The sequence below is a fragment of the Aedes aegypti genome, chromosome 3 (genome assembly GCF_002204515.2).
Source record: "Aedes aegypti strain LVP_AGWG chromosome 3, AaegL5.0 Primary Assembly, whole genome shotgun sequence".
In the NCBI taxonomy this organism is placed as follows: domain Eukaryota; kingdom Metazoa; phylum Arthropoda; class Insecta; order Diptera; family Culicidae; genus Aedes; species Aedes aegypti.
Genome location: NC_035109.1, coordinates 377,234,093 through 377,252,137, shown reverse-complemented (window position 1 = coordinate 377,252,137; position 18,045 = coordinate 377,234,093).

The following is an 18,045-nucleotide window of genomic DNA, read 5'->3' as shown; positions in this document are numbered from 1 at the left end:
TCAAAAATTCATGGTTTTTCTCGAAGACACTAACTCTCTATCTCTTCTTCTTTTGAGGTTAATTAAGATTTTTGTTAAAAAATAGTCACTTTCAATCTTTTAGGCTAACGATTACGCATAAATTCATTTTGTTCCGTTCTGTTCCAATGCTGTTTAACAACTATTACTTCTGGGCCCAATTGAAGCATTTTTATGAATAATTTTATAAAATAATATATTAACATCTTTGTGTATATATAAAAGTTGTTTATAATTGAAGAGAATCATTGTTTTAACTGCAAATATAAAAATTTCGTACGCAACAAAAGTACAAAAGATTTAAGACATAATTTTTACTTATATCATAACACATTTTCCATGGACGTTTGATTCAGTTCGCTTTTTTTGATTGTCCTTTGAACTATCACAAATACATCGTTGATCATAGAATCATATTTTATAACACGTAACTGTGTATTGGTGAGGGCGAGGATGACAGCTGTTCACATGAAGTTAACCATTATCGTCGTTTCCGTTTACTAGTGCCACAATCGTTTTGGAAGATTTTGAATTGTAGTAAAATGGAGTGTGAAAAACAGTTCAGGCCAACAGGTACGTTCCAATCTTAAGCTTCCATTTGAATTTGATTTTAAGTAACTTAAAACAAAACATTTTATATATATATATATATATATATGTGTAGAAAATATTTTTGCAAACGTGTTTTGTTCCGATTCTGGAAAGAAGCTGGAGGTGGTCCTAAGGAAAAAGCCGCTGCAGTAGCTACGGAAGTGTTAAAGCTGTATGGTATTGACGAAAGTCCCTCGCCTAAATTGCATAAGGAAATATTTAAAAATGTAGAAATTCTCTGCAAACAATTCAAACGGTTTTGGATTAAAGGGAACAGAACTTTGTCAAAATTGTTCGAAAGAAACTCTAAGTTTTTCGATAAACTTTTTGAATTGCCGAATTCCATTTTGATGGCATTGTCTTCTTCTACTGGAGGAAAGTGTGGCCGTAAGTCATTATCGTTTGACGAATGTTCAGAAAGCGTGAAAAGGAAAAGGACGTCTAATTTGCGGCATGAACATACTGCAAATGAACTATGTTATGCAGCCTAAATGAAGCTTCGCGAAAATAAGCAACCAAATGAATCGAAGATTGTTCGTGGAGCTACTTGCGTTACTCCCACACGAAAAAAAGAAATGGTTCGTGTTCTGGGGGGAGCACAACAACAAAAGTTGATCCCATATTCAAAAAATGAGGCTCTGGCTTTGATTCTGGATTCAAATATGACAAAAACTCAGTATATGAATATCAGGAAAGGAGCAAAATTGCGCTTTGCAAACTTGTACCCAAGTTATCATGAAGTATTGTGCGCTAAGAAAGAGTGCTATCCAAATTCGAAGTCAATGACAATTACCGAAACATCAATTGATATTAAACTTCAAGATCTGTTGGACCATACTACTTTGAGGATCATGCAGGCAAACGCCGAAGAACTAGGAGGATTTCCCGACTCTGAATTACAAACCATAGTTTTGACCATAAAATGGGGATTCGATGGTAGTTCTGGCCACAACGAATTCAAACAGAAATTCAATCTAGATGACGGAAACAAAACGGATTCGGACATGCTGGTAACATCAATTGTTCCTATCCGTGCACAAAGTGGTGACAAGTGCATTTTCCAAAATCCCAGGCCATCATCGACAAGGTATTGTCGACCCTTACACATACAACTATTAAAAGAAAGTGCCGAAAACTCGATATTTGAAAAAGAGTATGTTGGCCGCCAAATCGCTAAGCTTCAGCCAACTTGCATAACGGTAAACGAACGGAACATTAAAGTTGACTATGAAATGCTTATGACTATGGTTGACGGTAAAGTCTGCAATTCTGTGACATCAACGAAATTTGCCCAAAAATGTTACGTTTGTGGAGCAACATCCTCGCAAATGAATGATATTGAAAGGTGCGTTCTTCGTTTTATCAACGAAGATAGTTTGCAGTATGGATTATCGATCTTACATGCATGGATCAGGTTCTATGAGTATTTTCTGCACGTCTCATATCGACTGGAAATAAGGAAATGGCAAGCCAGAGGAAACGATCCAGACCTAATGAAGATAAGGAAACAATGTATACAAAAACAGTTTCGTATTAAAATGGGTCTGATAGTAGATAAGCCCCGTTCAGGAGGATCTGGCACATCTAACGATGAAAATAGTGCACGCCGATTTTTTGAAAATTGGGAAACATCCGCTGAAATTACTGGACTAAGCGCAAACCTCATATATAGGTGCAAGATTATTCTCGAAACTCTTTCATGTGGACTGGAAGTCAACTGTTCAAGATTTGAAGAATATTGTCTTGAGACTGCAAAACAATTAGTCAGGGTTTATCCCTGGTATTATCTTCCAACTGCTGTACACAAGGTGCTTATTCATGGATCTACTATTATTTCGTCGTTTTTGGTACCCATTGGACAGCTATCGGAAGAAGCCCAGGAAAGCAGGAATAAAGACATCAAACGCTACAGAATGGATCATACTCGGAAGATTTCACGAATAACAACTAACACGGATTTATTGAATCGATTATTAGAAACATCGGATCCTCTGATTTCTTCACTAAGAACGCATCCTGGTAAGAAAAATTTGCCCTTATCTGATGATGCTAAGGCTCTTCTAGTTGACTTCGATACAGACGATAGTGACAGCGATAGTAGCCACACGAAAAGTGGTTATGATAGCGCCGATTAGAAATGTGAGCAGTTGAGGTATATATGCTATGCTTAAATACATATATCAATATTTGAACTAACAAATATCTGGTATCCTCGAACAATTTGATGATTTCAATTTTTTATGTTTATTTCCCATATATGAATTATGTTTTGTACTGTTATTAACCCGAATTCTCTTCTTTCTGGTGTTACGTCCCCACTGGGACAGAGCCTGCTTCTCAGCTTAGTGTTCCAATGAGCACTTCCACAGTTATTAACTGAGAGCTTACTATGGTCATTGTTGCATGCGTATATCGTGTGGCAGGTACGAAGATACTTGATGCCCTGGGAAGTCGAGAAAATTTCCAACCCGAAAAGATCCTCGACCGGTGGGATTCGAACCTCACGACCCTCAGCTTGGTCTTGCTGAATAGCTGCGCGTTTACCGCTACGGCTATCTAGGCCCCTAACCCGAATAAGATTGATAAAAATAAATCATTAGATAAACGCTTGTTTGAAACATCATTTTTGATTGAAGCTGAAAATGATTGAACCTAACCAATGGTTTTTCTAAACATCCTATATGAATGATTTAAATCTGCCCATATAAAATAGTTTCTAAGTAGCATTGGAACACGACGGAACAAAATGAATCTTTGCGTAATCGTTAGCCTAAAAGATTGTCTTTCAGATGGAAGTTGTTTGGTTTGCCGTTTTTTGCCGCTTTCCATGATATTTTAAGACAAAAAGTGACTATTTTTTAACAAAAATCTTAATTAACGTCAAAAGAAGAAGAGATAGAAAGTTAGTGTCTTCAAGAAAAACCATGAATTTTTGATTGCTGACAACTTTCTAGAATAAACATTTTCGCTAAAATCATTTCAGAAAAAGTTATACTAAAAAAACTGATTTTAGGGGTATTTTATACAAAATGCTCTGTAACTCGTGAACAGACATTTGTACAAAGTTGGTGTCTGAAGAGAAAAACTTTCATTTATCATTATCTACCCATGTAACGTTGGTAGCTGAACAACAGCTTGTTCAGCTAAAATGTAGATTATGCTGTTTCTTTTCAGCTGAATAAACTGTTATTCAGCTACCAATGCTACCTTAGGGTGGGGCTTATTTCCAAAAATCTTCCGTAGTCAGGATTTACAAAGTGGAAAATGATCATCGGTCCCAAAATAACATCCTGTGAAAAAATGAGAATTTTTGGTGAAGGTTTAGAGGTGGCGCAAAGGGCGTATGTGCAGTTTTCCCATTTTAGTGAACTCTGAAAAATTTTGGTATGCTTTTTAGCTTATTTTGGTGATTTTAGGACCCTTAAGGGCAAAACATCACCTCAAAATTGCGATATCTCCACTCCTTTAGATGATATTTGACGAAATATATTTTATGCATGCGATTTTTGGCCCTTGAATATGTTACGCTGACTGATTACTATGAACCCGAATAAGCATTTGAATAGCTGGGGAGGATTACTATGCTAGTAGAATGGAACAAAGAGCAAAGATGAATGAGAGAAAGAACAAAGAACACAGAATAATGTAAGGTGGGCTGGGTTAAACAGGTGGGAGGGTGTAACTGATGATATTATATTAGAATGAACTACGGAGCCGTGAAAATATCTCGGTTGGATGTATGAGATGTGATTATATGCAAGTTTAACACTAATTTAGTATTTCAGAATGTCCGTTTGATCTAACTCCAGCAATTGCCTTTATAATCTGAAAGAAATAACAGGGGGACCAGATAGCCGTAGCGGTAAACGCGCAGCTATTCAGCATGACCAAGCTGAGGGTCGTGGGTTCGAATCCCACCGGTCGAGGATCTTTTCGGGTTGGAAATTTTCTCGACTTCCCAGGGCATAGAGTATCTTCGTACCTGCCACACGATATACGCATGCAAAAATGGTCATTGGCATAGTAAGCTCTCAGTGAATAACTGTGGAAATGCTCATAAGAACACTAAGCTGAGAAGCAGGCTGTGTCCCAGTGGGGACGTAACGCCAGAAAGAAGAAGAAGGAAGGAGGCCTAAATCCATACACGGTCAAAATTTGTACACTTTATACAAATAGAAGTAGTTTTTATGAAGTGGAAGAGTACAGATTCATTTCTTAGGTGTTCGGAATTTGATTCCGCACAATATATCCTTATAAGGTAAATCCATAAACGATTTCTGCTTTCTAGCAATAACACTTCCTCTTAGAATTTCCACAGGAATATCTGGATTCCAATACTTCACTTTCGCCACAACACCTTCAACACAACTTCGGACGAACGAAAATGTAGTTGAAGTTCAATACATCGTTCTACATCTGTATTTGAAATCGATGTATATAAACAACAGCAGAAGGAAAAAATCGGTAGTCAAAATTCAAATTAGTGCACGATCTTCTATAGGGTGCAAGAGATAAAGCACTTCAGGTTGCAAACCTCTCGAGTAAAAACAAAATTAAGGGGTCTATTTTGTAATTCGAGCGGTTTTACGTGACTCGTTCGTAGTCATTGTCGATCAAAGTAAGCTTGCATATTTCAGATGTCACCCGTCGACTCCCATAATAATTCAGTCACATAGAGTGACAACTGTCGAGAAACTCGAGTGACAGTGATGAGTCGAACGATTTTTTCGGTCGACAGTGACTCCAGTCGAGTCATTTTGATCGACTCGACTTATAAAATAGACCCTTATATCTACCAGGAGAATAATGTTGAAACTTCGCATGGGGTTGAGGACATTTTAGCCGTTACTGCAATTTTTCCATAAAGAGTAATCTAAAATCGTATACATGGGTCGAAAACTAGAGATGGTTCAAAAATTGGTGCTCTTCCCCTACTTGAAGAAAAATTGTTCGAAATATTTCTGAACAAGATAATATTAAATAGAAGTCAATATAATAATCGTTTTCTACTGGAACTTTTCTCCATTGCGTAAAATCGAGATTTTTCAAGATTCCTCAGTTACACTCAAGATATCACTAGTTTCACCCTCCCACCTATTTAACCCACCCCACCTTACATTCTTCTGTGTTCTTTGTTCTTTCTCTCATTCTTCTTTGCTCTTTGTTCCATTCTACTAGGAATCCTCCCCAGCTATTCACATGCTTATTCGGGTTCATAGTAATCCGTCAGCGTAACCTATTCAAGGGCCAAAAATCGCATGCATAAAATATATTTCGTCAAATATCATCAAAAGGAGTGGAGATATCGCAATTTTGAGGTGATTTTTTGCCCTTAAGGGTCCTAAAATCACCAAAATAATTTGAAAAGCATACCAAAATTTTTCAGAGTTCACTAAAATGGGAAAACTGCACATACGCCCTTTGCGCCACCTCTAAACCTTCACCAAAAAATCTCATTTTTTCACATGGTGTTATTTTGGAACCGATGATCATTTTCCACTTTGTAAATCTTGACTACGGAAGATTTTTGGAAATAAGCCCCACCCTAATGCTACCTGGGTACAACTTTGCTGAAGACAGCTACCCGTTTTGAGCAATTATATAAAAAATGATTTTCACACTGCACTGCTAGGTGGATAGATCGCTGAAATTTTTTTATCAAAAAAATGCTTATGGTATATCCTTCAACTCTTCAGAAGACACCAACCTTCTAAAATCACGTTTAGACATCGAAAACTAAAAAACGCACGTTTTTCGGGCTCTGAACCAGTGTGTGTTGACTATGTGATATCAGAGTTTTTCCACTCTTGTTGTCTGAAAACCGAAGTTAATACCAATTTTTCTAATGCTTTTTCTATCTATTTTAGGTTGAAATGAAGCGGAAATAAGTGCCTAACCAACTGGAATGCCAAGCTAAACTGAAATTAGATAAAGACAAATTAAGTAAATGATTTCAGTAGAAGATTTCACTCGGCAGTAGACCACTCAGCAACTCAATGCATAACTAGCCACATAATTTAGCCATTGCTAATGGATGAAATGTTGTAAATTAATATTTCATGCTAGAAATCAATGTCCTTCAATGTTACAATGTCCTTCAAATGGCATAATTAGCCTTGAACTTCGCAAAAGCCGCTTCAGTAAGTAGCCAGGGCAAGCCTGCCAAACGGTTGGTTAGCCGTAAACCACGATTCATAATTAAAAACATGCGAGGGATTCCACGGAGGCATGCTAGTCGATGCTGATCGACCATTTCAAAAATATCTGAAACTTTGCACAGTTTTTCAATTCCATCTAAATCGTCATTTTCCGATATCATATCTTCAAGTTGAGTCACGACTAACTTTTCAAAAGGGTGTATGTGAAAATGGTTCAAAAATATTCAAAAAGCTGCACAGCAAAAACGGTTCGTTCGATTGTTAGACAACTAAAGAAACAAAGTAGACAACTAAATAAAGATTCCAAAAAAAATACACACAGTAAAAAAAAAAATTTTTTTGCATTAAAAAACATCATTTTTGTCACAAAAACTCAAATATCTCAAAACCCTATCGGAATACCAACGTAATTTTTTGAGGGAAAACGGTCCATTATATTAGCTATCTACCATAAAAATTTGGTGATGGTAAGCCAATAAACAAAAAAGTTATGACATTTCAAATATTTCACAAATTTGACACTTAGTGAATTTTTTTTTTTTCATTGTTAATTTTTTTTAGGACCGCAGTTTGTTGCTGAATTTTTTGTTAAGGGTACCACATGAGGTTAACAAGTTGTTTTCATGATATTTTATTTAATTATTCATAACTATTATAGCATCTATTAGAAAGTTAGACGCGATCCAGTGTTGTGATCTAAAGTCTTGATAGTGTCATATTTTTTTATTGTACGTAACTGAAGAAAAATTCTCTCAATAGTGTTGAAACCTTTTGATAAAAGAAACCTATAAGAAATCTAATATTGAAGACAAAAGCTACAAAAAAAGTTTTCTATACAGGTATACGACTAGTTTACTACCACTATGGTTATAAAAGATTTAATTGTAAAATTTTTCTTCAGTCCAGCAAACGACACCAAACTAGTCAGTAAAAACTTAAAAGTGATTTTGCTTATTAAAATCTAACGAGCAACATGAGTAGTCGCTTTCTCAACTGTTGCAGGCCGTTTGCAGAAAAAAAGTGTTCGAAAGAGCTACGAAATCTCACCGAAAGCACCATAGATAAACTGAAAGCGGCTGGTTATGCTCCAATGTCTACATTGAATACAAATTTACGCATTTGTACGTCCTGCCGTTTAAACGTTGACAAACGGGCAATCTGTACATCATCGGTGGATCAGGTTGCAGGAAGTTCGAAAACAACAACAACTGAGGAATTACTAGATGCACCGACAACAACTGAGGAGTTACCAGAAGTACCAAGTGCAGATAGTCTTGCCACGGTACCATCAGCGACATCTGTTTCAACAAATCAATCAGAAGATGAGTGCATCCAGAAGGTCAACATCGAACGCTTCAACGAAGGGATAGCTGGAATAAAAGTGACTCCGATTAAATGGACGAAGATGGGTTACGTCAATTATCCCGAGAAAAAATACCGTGAAATCAACGAAGCTGTACGAAGAAACCTCTTCAAATTAGGACCTGAGGATGTGGAAAATACAGACTACGATGAGGTAATTATGAATATGAAGGAAAGGTTCTCGAATCTAGCCACGACAAGGAAATAAAAATCATTGATTTTGTCGATGCTGCCAAGCTCGTGGTCTATTCAAGACGCCATTGATGAGTTCAAAACCAATAGAAATACAGCAAAAGAGGCAAAACAATTCAAAAATAACTGTCTTGCAACCAAAAATGCTAGGTCGAGTACTTCATTAACATTGAGACAAAAGAAAAAATAATTCAATATTTTGAAGACGATGAAGTAAGTAGAGCTATGCCTGGCCAAAAAGATTATGTATCTGTAAAAAAAGATGGAAAGCGTCAAGCAATCCAAAAACGATTAATGATGACTACTTTGAAAGAAGCGTATACACGCTTCAAGGAAATTAACGAAAATATTAAGGTAGGTTTCCTCATTTGCAAGCCTTCGTCCAAGGCAATGCAAGCTTCTATCCAATTCAGGAACACATAATGTTTGTGTGTGCACAACACACGAAAATATTAACCTACTCTTACATAGTTTGAAAAAAATCAATTTATCAAAGGATATTAAAATGTTAACTGGTAATCTTTTGTGTGAAAATACAACATCAAATTGCTACCTACGATCTTGTTCGGATTGTCCAGATTCTTCATCATTGGAAAATACTTTATTCGCTGAGTTTGAAGAAAATTATATTGATCAGTTATCATTTCAGCAATGGGTGACCACGGATAGGTGTGACCTAGAAACTATTGTAAAACCTGTAGATGAGTTTGTGTCATTTTTTTGCTTGAAATTAGAAAGTTTAATTTCTCACGACTTTATTAAAACAGAGCAATCCCGCTTTTAAAAAAGTACGAAAAATACATTACAAGATGGTGAATTTTTAGCCATTTGTGATTTTTCTGAAAACTATAGCTTTGTATTGCAAGATGAAGTGCAGTCCCATCACTGGAACGTACAACAAGCTACAATTCATCCATTCGTTATTTATTTCAATGGAAGTACGCAAATTGAACATTTTAGTTTTATTGTAATTTCCGAAGATTTAAGACACGACTCAGTATCTGTAAATTTGTTCATTGCCAAAATGATTAACTTTTTACGCGTTGATAAGGATAAAGAAATCAGAAAGATATATTTCATGTCTGATGGAGCAGCATCGCAGTACAAAAACCGTAAGAATTTTTCGAGCCTATGTCAATTTAAATCAAAGTACGGAATTGATGCAGAATGGCATTTCTTTGCTACGTCACATGGCAAAGGTCCTTGTGATGCTATTGGAGGAACCATAAAGCGCATGGCCACAAGAGCAAGTTTAGCCAAAGAACGTGAGCATCCAATTAAAACTGCAAAAGAACTATTTGATTGGGCGAATCGCAGAAAAGAAGAAGATTTAACAAAATTATCATTTTGTTTTACTACTACTGAAGAGTACGAATTAACGGCATCAGAGCTCAGCGAGCAATATAATAACGCGAAAACGATCCAAGGAACCCAAAAATTTCACTGTTTCATTTAATTGTCAGAAAATAAAATTAAAGCAAAACTATACTCGAACTGTACTGATAATGATGCAAAAGTGTTCGATATTGTAAAAAAATTGAATAACAATAAATAAATAAATAAGTATTAATAAAATGTTTTCATGATCTCATAACGCATACCCAAATCCAAAACTTTTAAAGTTTATATATAACATTTAGAAACTCATCGATCATACTCTAAAAAGAAATATCCTGGTAAAAAATTTTTATTTTCGTGTAATCTGTTAATTCATTTTAATGTATACATATATACATATTAGACAGTTTCACAAAAACCAAAATTTCTGGGATTCAACCAGTCACCCCCAAGTCCTAGTTGCAATACCAAAACAAACTACCAGACAAATTTTCATCCAATTTGGAGAAGATTAGGAGGTGCCTCAAGTCGAATTTGTGTTTTTTGGCTATTTTTTACATTCAAAAAACTCTACCGAGAATTAGGTAAAATGAAAATCAAAATAAACACCACTGGTTGAACGTATTATTAATACTTTACAACTTTTGAGAACACTGTATGCCGATTAGAGATGGTTTTGACCTCATAAAATTGATTTCTGTTCATTAAAGTACCTGTAAAACAAACATTTCTCTACAGTTTTTGTTCTACGAGATTCTAAACCTCATGCCTAATCATAAAAGTTCAATCGTAGTATCATTCCTTTGTCATTTCTGAACATTATTGTAGAACATCATTTTTGTCTCCGAATTACAGATAAATTGTAAAAAATCGTCGGAAATACGACATTTCTCATTCCCCTGCATTTAGAGCTGCTGTTAAATGGCTCAATTGCTGACATGTTACAAAATTGAACATAGTAGCTTTGCTTTTTCAATGATGGATGATGATTGAAGAAAACATCTAGCAAATGTCATCAACGCAGTCGTGATTCAAACAACATTTGCATTTGATGCCAAGCAATTACATATGTGATATAGCCCCGACACGGTGTGTTTCGTAGAACAACTTTATTACAAAAAAATAGGTAAGTCTGAAACTTCGCCACAATAAAGTCTAGGACTCTCGCATTCATTTGCTGCAAAAACCAAAATAATCGGTCGGGAGGTCTAGAGTATTTTTTTTTGTTTGATTTCGGACGACTGGCACGTATGTTTGTATTTTCGTATCTATATGATTATGTATATTGGAGCGGTTCAAAATTTTAAAATGACCGAGAATCCAATCTCTCATATGTTCCTTACCATTCTTACTATAAAAATAGTATTCCGTGAAATTTTCAGCTTTCTAGGTGGTGATTTAAAGGTGGCCCAAAGACAATGTAGGTTTGTATGGAAATTACTATGAATAAATTTTGAGATATGTTCCAAACACGCTAGTACTGTAATGTGAGTACAAACTTATTATTCCATTGTAAAATCTCATTTTTCAAACCATAATAAAGAAATTTGCTGAAGAGAGGAATTCAATCCGACGGATAGCAGAAGAGATATTCATGAATTTGTTTGCTATCATTTAGCTTAATATGGGATGATAGCCCTGCAAACATGTACAAAAATCCAAAACTCATTTTAGCCTCATGATGTTAGTTTCTAATCTTTTCATAAGCACTGTGTCGTTAAGAAAATAACATAAAAAAAATATAAGATTTGAAGCTTCTCAAATACCATCCAAAATAGCGTATTTTCCAGCACCATGGGGCGAGTATGTTACATGCCTTATAACAAAGTTTGTCACATGCGAAGCTCTCTACTAGTCAATTCGAATAACTGAAATTGTGTTGTTTGAAAGACGGATAAGTCACTTTTGTATCTACGAGTAAAAAGAAAAATCTCGCATAATTTATGATCTCGCCCTAAAAGTCATAGGTGTGTAGCTTGTAGTTTGCTCAGTAACAAATGGATTTACACCTTATTCCACAATGCTACGATGAAAAGATGATCCTCCTCTGTCTCCCAGCGGTGATAGTTTTAATTTTTGTCCGTTTATCTGCTTAATGATAACGAGCTACACACTCGGTTATCAATGGTTTTTAGGGTGAAGATGCATAGAAGCCAAACCTCGAATTTTCAAAAGCAGAAGTCTACACGGAAAAAGTTCACCTAATTTTGTAGTTGACTTTACCCAAAATTAAGTATATCGATTATTCTCTCAACCCAAAATCTCTCGGTATTCTCTCTCTTCCCCACCAATGTTGTCAAAAATAGAGAGAGCTGCACCTACCCAATAGGGGTAGTTTGGCCCAATAAGCCAAATTTGGGTGAATGCATTATTCTCACGCTTGGGTTGAATGAACTCAATTTTGCGTTCAATCAAACCAAATTTAAGTAAATTTTTCTTATGGCTTCAAAGGCAAAGTACTTAATGGAGGCCTTGGAAATTTAGCCAAATTTGGGTTATTAGGCTCAACTACGGTTTTAAGTTGAAACAACTCAGATTTGAGCAGATCCGCGTTGTCGTGTAGAGAAGCAGACAATCGGTAACTCACTGGTCACTCGCTGGCGCCAATCAATAAAATGTTCAACGCAAAAGGTTGTCAGGTTCTCTAGATTTGTGCTCTTGAAAATTCGAGGTTTGATTTCGATGCATCTTCACCTTAGGACGAAATAAGTTTTGCGAGAAATATTTCCTAATAACTTCTCACATCATTATGACCAATTTAAGTACGATTTTCAAGGTTTTTCGTGGAAAATTATTAAAATAACACTTGAGACAGTTTTGCGATTATGCGTATATCATATGTCATTCATGCTTTTTACAGCTCATTTAACCAAGAACATCTTTACCTTGCAAGGCAAGGTGTTCAAATGGTTTGATCTTGCAGTTTGTCCCGTATTTCCATACGTTCAACCAGAGGCGCGTCCACGTTCGGAACCATGGGTAGGACAAACGGTGGCAAATATTTTGTGCACAGTGAAACTAAGAAAAATTTCAACTCTATGAAATCTTATACTGGGGATTTAAATTGACTATATTTGAGGGGCCCAAACACAAAGGGGTACAACCGTCATTTTGGTCGATGTTGAGTTGAGGAACTTTTACTGGTTCCAAGCGTTCAAACGATATTTTCAGGTGGTTTTTCCGCTCAACACAAGAAATAACACAATTCTTGGTTTGTGTTTTTTTTAACTTTCATTGAATTAGTATAGAAAGAAAACTTCAAATTAGATTTTCACAAAGCTAGTTTTTTTTTCACTGACACCCCTTTGCTTCCAAACCCTTTCATCTTTAACCCCTCTACCGGCAGCTTCATTTTTTACCGCAAAATTCAAATTCTGTTTCTTAATATTTTGAATCATTTTTTCACAAGTTCTCAAAAAACTCTTCTAGTTTTAGAATCTGTGTCGATATTGATCATTGGTCATCTGGTTCTGAAGATATTCCAAAATTCTTTGGGGGACCGACCCGTAACCAGAACCCCTCGTTGATTTCTCAGGCTACCGAATTTCAATCGTATTCGGATATCCACTTTTCGGAACAATATATTAATGAGAGTTTGTTGTGAAAAAATGAAGCAATTTAGTGCAGCCGTCTTTGAGTAATGATCATTTAGGTTTCTGGAACCAAGCTGGCCAAATAAAGATCTTAAAAACTTCAAAAAACATCATATCGTAATTTTCAGATATCTCCAAGAATTCTTAATTGATTTGTATGATTTTTTCAGAGTAGCTCCTTATCACCTTGCATTATATAGCCCACATTTTATTTTTTTGATAAATTGATCAAAAACAAAATGGCCGCCATAGACATTTTATATGGAAAATGTCGGTCCCCAAGGAACATCGGAATATTTTTAAAACCAGATCACCAATAATTAATATCGATTCTTAAACTAGAAGAGTTGTTTGAGAACTTGTGAAAAAATGGCGCAAAAATATTGAAAAACAAAAAAGTTATAACGATTTGAATATTTATTTTGCGGTAAAATATGAAGCTGCCGGTAGAGGGGTTAATGTCAGTCGTTACCATAAGACTAAAAAGGCTTTCCGTCTTTACTGGGATAGATAAGACAAAGTCTTTACACAAGCCTTAAAAATAGGAAATTAGAGACCTCTTGCATGAAAACGGAGACATAAAAAGAATCATACGGTGGTCAAAAATAGACCAAACAGGAACAAAAAAAAAATGAAACCTTATAAGAGCCATGAGGTAAGAGTTTAATTCTTTATAGTGTCAGAGCAGACTGTTCAAGACCTGACACATTTTTGGAATTACTTAATCTTCTCTAGGAATTCTATCTGAATTTTTTTTCAGATATTACTCCGGAAATTTCTAAAGGAGGTTGACAAACTTTCCTCCACGAATTTTGTGTTGGATGCCTCAAAAATTCAACCTGGTTTTACCCAAAGAGAACCACAGACATGGAATTTTTTCAAAGATTGTTTCAGGAATCATCAGAATTCTTCCAAAAAATCTTTGTGAAAGAAAGTCCAAATTTCTCTAAGATTTTATGCAGTGATTAATCCATCTATTTCCTTGGGACATCCTGCAAGGTTTCCGGGCAAAACATCTTCTTGAATTGAATCTATACATTCTCCAGAAATGCCGCCAAGAGTTTTTAGGAGTTCCCTATGAAATTGTCTTTTGGAATTTATATAAGATTGCAACTAGAGATTTATTTTCTAAAAATAACTTAACCAATTGCTCCTGAGGTTTCTCCTTAGGTTTCTGCAGATATTCCTCCTGTAACATTTTGAGATTTTCTCAAGTAAGCTTTGAAGTTTTTTTTTCAAAGAATGTGTCTAGGGAAACGCCAAGAAAAATTTTCTGAAATATAAATCCATGAGGCACTTAAAAGAATCCTGAAGTAACCTCATATGAAACAAGTGGAAGCTTTAAAGTCATTCTGTATGAACAATGATCTCTGAAATAACGCCAGGAATCTTGAGAAAGTTTTAGAAGATTTGCTAGATAATTTGCTTAGATAATCTAAATGATCAATCGAGCCACAGGATTGTATTTCGCAGGGTTTTCTAAAGGAATTTTTTGAAAGGCATTAGATAGAACCTCTATAGGGATTTAATGAAGAAATGATCGGAGGAATTATTGGGAAACTGGTTGTAGTATTGGCTGGTGTGAAATCTTAAATAATCTTATGAAATTGCAAGGGAGGTTTTTTGGGAAACTTTTTAAAAAATGATTGGATAAACTGCAGGGGTAATATTTGGATAAAATGCTAGAGAAATTCTTAGAAAACAATATATTTTTTTGAAGAATCTCTTGAAGATTTTTTGATTTCTGGGAGGAATCGTGGATGAATACTAGGTGGAATTCACATAAACCTGCGGAGAAATTCTTGCAGGGTTTCTTGAAAAACTCCTCAGCTTTTCTAATCTCTGTTATAAACTTTTGAAGATTTCCTCGGAAGAAATTCCGCAGAAATCTTAGGAACATCTTCTGGAATAACAACTAGAGAATTCAGTTGGAGAATTAGTAAACAAATATCTGCTGAAAATTCTAAGATAGTTTTGGGAAAGAAAATCAAGGTAATACATGAGGAAATTAGTGGAGGTAATAGCTTTGGAGATCTCATGGATTTCCAGGAGCAAATTCTGGAGATTTTTTTCTGAGCATCTTTTGAAAAATCGCTGGAAAAATTTCTGAAAGAATTGGTAGAGAAATATCTAAAAGAGTTTCTAGAGAGATCCCTGTGTGAGACCCTGAAAAAAAATCTTAATAAAATTACTTTGATAATTCTTGAAGCTTTTCCTCGGAGAATCGGGGACAAAATTCTTTAAGAGTCTGTTGTACCCGTTATAGTCTGTAAAGGTTTCTTAGTTGCCTGTGCAATTTTGCATTAGGATTCAATGTGAGCAGCATTATGAATTTATTAAGCAAATTTGACAAAAATAGATCAAACTGCTGATCATTACAACCAGTAAAGTTGTTCTAATTTCCTAGATAACAAATTGATGAACAGCCAAAATTCTGTTAATATGTGTAGTTGTTTTTTCTCTTTGCTCCGAATCAAATTCGTTGCTATGAATTTGATTCGGAGCAAAGAGAAAAAAAAAACAAAGAAACTGAAGATTCTTGAAAAATGTTCCATCACGCAGAAACTCTATCAAATATTTCATTGGAACTTCTTTAACAATCCTGAAAAAAAAACTTTCAGAAATCATCATTATCTGCTCTGAATATTTTTTTATGAATAATGCCACAAATATTAGTGAGAATTTCATCAAATCATTTTCCAGAAACTAACTGTGTGAGTTCTATAGGAATAGTCTTGAAAATCATTAAGAAATTCAGCAATACTTTGATAGAATATAGCAAGAGTGATCGCACTTTAAGAAATCTCTTTCGCCATCACACGATGGGACTGGTCTTAGAGTAATCCATTACTTCATCCAGAGATTCTTCAACAAATAACTATGGAACGCTCATGGCAATTTGTCTCAGAACATTTACAGGGCTTTCCGTAGATAATTTTAAGAAACCATCCATTTGTTCATTCAAAAATGCCGTAAAAGATTGCTTCATTTGTTTTTCTAACGGTTAAAGAAGTTTCTCTAGCTCTTACAGTTAGTTTCCCATCGATATTCTCAATCGTTTTTCACAAAAATTCAAGCTTTCTGATGATTTTTTTTTTTTTTTTTTTTTTTGTTGAATCGTGGGTAGGACAATCCTTTGACTGTCCTACCCAGGTCTTTTTGTGCGTAGTACATGTCCTACCTGTCCTACCCACTTCCCGCGCCACTGCGTTCAACGCAATGTGCGTCGGTACAAAAACACATATCCATAAATACTTCACACAAAATAAAAAAAAATGTTCTAGACCCCCCGACCGATTTTTTTGATTTTGGTCGCAAATGAAAGAGCAAAGTCTAATTGTTTTTAGTTCGAAATTTCAGACTTACCTATTTTTTTGTAATAAAGTTACTCCATAAAGACACCGTGCCCGAAGTCAAGCTTCTCGATTACCGATCTTGAGAATCGAAGTTCAATTGTGATTCTTTTTTTCGAGTGAAACCAATGTTTATTATATGCAGCATAGAAAAAGGACTAAAGGCGCAAATCACTACTTGAGCATTTCTTTCACTCAGGAGTGGGAGATTTTTGTGAGTCCTATTGATTAAGACTCAGCCACAAGATGCACTTTTGAACAATGAATCGTGATGAATTTTGTTGGCCTCAAGTCATTTGGTCTATTGGAAAAAATAAGAACACTCTAAATGAACTCCCGTAAGGCGACACGGGAGACCGTGTTATTTTCCCTATCTTTCGTCTCACTCTTACAATTATCATCAAAACTTTGTGGAAGCAAATCTCAAGTTTTAGTGATCCGACGAAGCTGAAAATTTATTGGGTTGTGCACTACATATATAGAATCATAGTGATACATTTTCGCATCGATATATGGAGTGGTACTTGGGATTTGCTTCTTGAAATGGATAGGGTGATTATGATGACGTCCCGTGCGGCCGTAATCAAACTCTGATCCTCAAGATCAGTAGTCGAGAAGCTTGACCTCGGGGCTATATCACATATGTAAATGCTTGGCATCAAATGCGAATGTTGTTTGAAACACGACTGTGTTGATGACATTTGCTAGATGTTTTCTTCAATCATCATCCATCATTGAAAAAGCAAAGCTACTATGTTCAATTTTGTAACATGTCAGCAATTGAGCCATTTAGCAGCAGCTCTAAATGCAGGGGAATGAGAAATGTCGTATTTCCGACGATTTTTTACGATTTATCTGTAATTCGGAGACAAAAATGATGTTCTACAATAATGTTCAGAAACGACAAAGGAATGATACTACGATTGAACTTTTATGATTAGGCATGAGGTTTAGAATCTCGTAGAACAAAAACTGTAGAGAAATGTATGTTTTACAGGTACTTTAATGAACAGAAATCAATTTTATGAGGTCAAAATCATCTCTAATCGGCATACAGTGTTCTCAAAAGTTGTTAAGTACTAATAATACGTTCAACCAGTGGTGTTTATTTTGATTTTCATTTTTCCAAATTCTCGGTAGAATTTTTTGAATGTAAAAAATAGCCAAAAAACACAAATTCGACTTGAGGCACCTCCTAATCTTCTCCAAATTGGATGAAAATTTGTCTGGTAGTTTGTTTTAGTATTGCAACTAGGATTTGGCGGTGACTGGTTGAATCCCAGAAATTTTGATTTTTATGAAACTGTCTAATACATATACATATAATATTTATACATATACATAATATTTATACATATAATATACATAATACTAATGAATACATGAAAACGACTTGTTTAATTCACGCAAGGCCCTTAACAATAAAATCAGCAACAAACT